Here is a 3,836-nt window from a genome sequence, read left to right as displayed (position 1 = left end):
TTTTAAATTAAAAAGAGTTTTCTGCCCAGCCATGCTCCTGACTTCTTTCTGTTCATTCCCTGTTCATTTCCCAGTTTCTTTGTAGAGTAAGAGTTTATGTTGGTTCTGGTGCCCTGCCCACCAACAGATCCTACTCAGACACTTCCCAGCAGCTCACAGGTACCAGCACACACTCTCCAGCCAAGGATCTGCAGAGGGAATATGGGGGAGGTTGGCAGCACGAGGTACTGGAGTAAAATCTCGGGAGATTGTAAATTAATTTTAGTCACATCGGCCACCTTGCAAACATAAACAGCACATCTCCAGGGCTGCAGATGGAGGAGGGATGTGTTACTCCTCTCTCCCTCAGTGCCACGACTAACACCACACGACTGCAGGAGCTCGTGCAGGAGCTCCCCCGGGGGATTTGCAGCAAGGACAAACAGAGGCAGAAGAGGAGAAGGGCCTGGTTCTGCCCATGCACGGGCACAAAACTCCCAGAAAACTGTACAAGGAAAGAAGCTAAAGGAAAGCTTTTCTCCAAACACAAACATCTGAGGATTTGTTTAAGGATTAAAGGTGACAGAAAGATGTCTAAATTTAATCCCCTCCGTGCTGCAGACCTTCTGTGAGCCAATGCAAGTGATTCCAGGTGGGATCCTGCTGACCAGATGTGAGCAGCAGTGCCAGAATTCCTTGGGATTCCCTTTACACTGAACTGGGCTCTGATTCACCTGTGGAGACAGACACAATTTATTCTCATACCTTAAGGTGAGCAACCACATTTGCTCAAATGCGTCTCAAGTGGCAACAAAGGGAGCATAAAGTGATTAAATTACCTTACCTCAAGCAAGGCAGGTGAGGAAATCTTTAGCACTCCTTGGAAAAAGGCACCAGACCCAAACACACCAGGACCTGGTCCATGTCCTTGAGGGCAGCAGCACCAAGACCTCTGAGACACACTTGGAACAGCAATTCTGAGGCTTTTAACCAATTTCTTCTGGCTGGCAGAAGGTACCTTGGGCTTTGTCATGTGGTTTTTCTGAGACCTTTCTGAACCTCTTTGCAGCAGTGTCTGTGCTTTTCACTTCCAGCCTAACACTTTGCATATACCTCACATGGCATCCTTAAAAGGCAAAAGCATTAAGTTTTCTAGGACCAGGTGAATAATTTGCCATCCATTATTTCTTCAAAGAATTTTGCTTCTATCTCTGTAAACAGAGTTCTCAAGCAGATAGCATTTGTGTATTGTATTCAATAGGTGAAATTTTCTGATGAATAAGTTCTGTGAATAATTCTTGGTCATAGCTTGGTTTTGGAAAATTCTCACCTTTCAGCCATGTGGATATTTAAGTTCTGTTTATAAGAGAGGAATTTAGCCTCCTGTTTTGTTTGGGAAGTGAGAGGTGAAAGGTGCTGTGAAGTTGGAATACCTTGTTTGCTGGCAGCACTGCTCCTGACTGCAGAATGGTGATGGAATTATCTGTAAAAGCCAGAGAAACCCATAGAACAGGATTTCAACATCAACAATCAAAGGAACAGAAGGAAAAGCAGCCGCAGGCTGTAAAAGTAATAAAAGTGGGATTGAAATTTTTCTCTGTGGCAGTACCAGTTCCTCAAGGAGCACAGAGCAGTAAATTTACTCTGGGAATCCTGGGCCAGTCCACCATGCAGTCAGGTTATCCTGCAGGAAAACTGAGAGTGCACTCCTTGGGACCCTCAGGGGCAGGTGTCACTTCTGCTTCCCACAAGAATTCTGTGCTCATGAAGGATGCAGGCAGACATGCCTGAAGAGGGAAGAGCTCCCTTTGCCAGGACAGATTTAATATTGGCCACAGCCAGTGATCTCACACCTGACTCCTCATGTCTGTGAAATCCTTGACCTCAACTGAATCTGCCAGGCAAGGGTCCAAATGAGGTGATGAGTTCTACAGTGAGTCCCAAGCAAATTGCAGGACATTTATATTTACACTGACCATCGAGTAATAACAATTTTCAGTCATTATTGCTCAAAGCTGGATTTGAAAACTGCTTACCTGCCATGGATAGTTCTGCTCTCTGTGTGTCTCCCTGAGCTGCTCTTGGTCTCCAGATGGTAACGAGATCCTGATCACAGAGGTGATTTAGTAAAAAAGATCTGCATTAATCATAAGGGGTGATAATGAGTTCTCTTTTTATGCCTCTTCCTGGAAGGATCAGTGTAACCTGATGGGCAACCAGGAATCACTGAAATGTGGGCTGGTAAATGAAGGTGACTGGGAGTCTTCCCTGCCCCAGGCATGCAACAGCCAGTCCTGAGAGCTGCTTGTCTAATCTTTTCTTTAAATCTTCACTGAACAGATTTACAACCTCCTGAGATTTCAGCTACTAGCAGGATAATCGTTTTGTCTTGTTTGTTTGTTTTTTTCCCTGATATCTAAAGTAACCTCCCTAATGCACTTTAGCAAATTGCTTTTTATCCCGTCATTTGTGGTCACAGAATAACTGTTTACTGTCATCTTTATAAATGTGTTTATATGTTTGAAGACAGTTGCCATGTCCTTATATTGTGTTTTCTTTCCAGATCAAATAAAAAATTCCAGCTTTCCTCACAGCTTACATTTCTAAGCCTCTTACTCTTTCGGTTGCTATTCTCCTATCTGGTTTGCCTACATCTTTCTTTAAGAGTGAGTGTAATGCTTGAAACTGGATAGAGTGCTCCAGTCAAGCCTGGCTGGTGCTAAATGGAACAGAAATAACGCCCTCTGATGTCTTACAGCTGATCCTCCTGCTACAGAGCTCGGAGCAGCACGGCTGTTCTGCAGCACTGCTCAGGCTGAGAGCCACTCCAGTCCCGAGGTTCTCTCTCCTCTGCAGTGTTCTTGCCTAACTAATAGTCCTCATCTGACACGGGATATCCCTTCCTTGTGGCATACTACAGAATTTTTTCCTCCTGGAATTTCAGTGTGTGGAGTTCAGACTGGCTCTGCAGTGTGTCAGGGTCATTTTAAATCTCAGCCTCACACTCCATGCTGGAATCGCTGCAAATTTAGTAAAAGTGCTCTCCGTTCTATCACCCAAGTTGTTACAGAAAACTAACCAAAACTGTTCCCAGACTATTCCCTGGGAGATCCTTCTTAATATGTCCTTCCCCTTTGACAGCAAAGACTTTTAAACACAGACTTTCATCAACAAGATTATTACAGACTGTCACACAAAAGCCAAAACTCTTGTTCATGGCACCGTGATCAGTAAAACCAGTCACCTCTCTGCTGCAGATAAAGGCTGAGAGCCTGCTAAGAAACCTTTCCAAAGCCAAGTACAAATCATATGCAATATCAGGGAGAAGCAGCCCAAGCTGACAGCCCATCGCTGACAGCCCTCTACACAACTGCTGTTCAACAGCTACAGCTCAGGAATATCAGCACGACTGTTTCTGTGTGCCCACACGATTCTGAACCACAGTCCAATTTAGTTTAGAAAAAAAAGGAGGTATTTTTCTAAAATTACCATAGTATAGATTTTTCATTTGTATTGCCATGGCAACAAAGGACTTTGCCTGAAATGAGACCCCGCAGTGCTCCGGGTGAAGTGCACAATGCTCACAGGGAGAGACACCCCTTGCCCCACCGAGCTTAGAGGTGACTGTCACCGTTCTGCACGGAGGTGCAGATCACCGCAGGGAATTCCATCCAGGAGCAGTGCCTCGGCAGGGAAGAGAAACCAGAGCTCAGGGGTATCATGGTCTCCACACCCGCGGGGGACAACAGCAAACGGGATGGGAATAGTTTGCACTTTTTAGTGTGTGACAGACCTTGAGCTGCCGGTGACTCCCTAACCCTGGCACCAAGATTTAATTCACTGCCTTAAATCCACAC

The sequence above is a fragment of the Manacus vitellinus genome, unplaced genomic scaffold, assembly GCF_001715985.3.
Source record: "Manacus vitellinus isolate BGI_N305 unplaced genomic scaffold, ASM171598v3 scaffold_26_pilon, whole genome shotgun sequence".
NCBI classification, from domain to species: domain Eukaryota; kingdom Metazoa; phylum Chordata; class Aves; order Passeriformes; family Pipridae; genus Manacus; species Manacus vitellinus.
The sequence above is the reverse complement of the archived record's forward strand: the minus strand, read 5'-3'. Positions refer to the sequence as shown.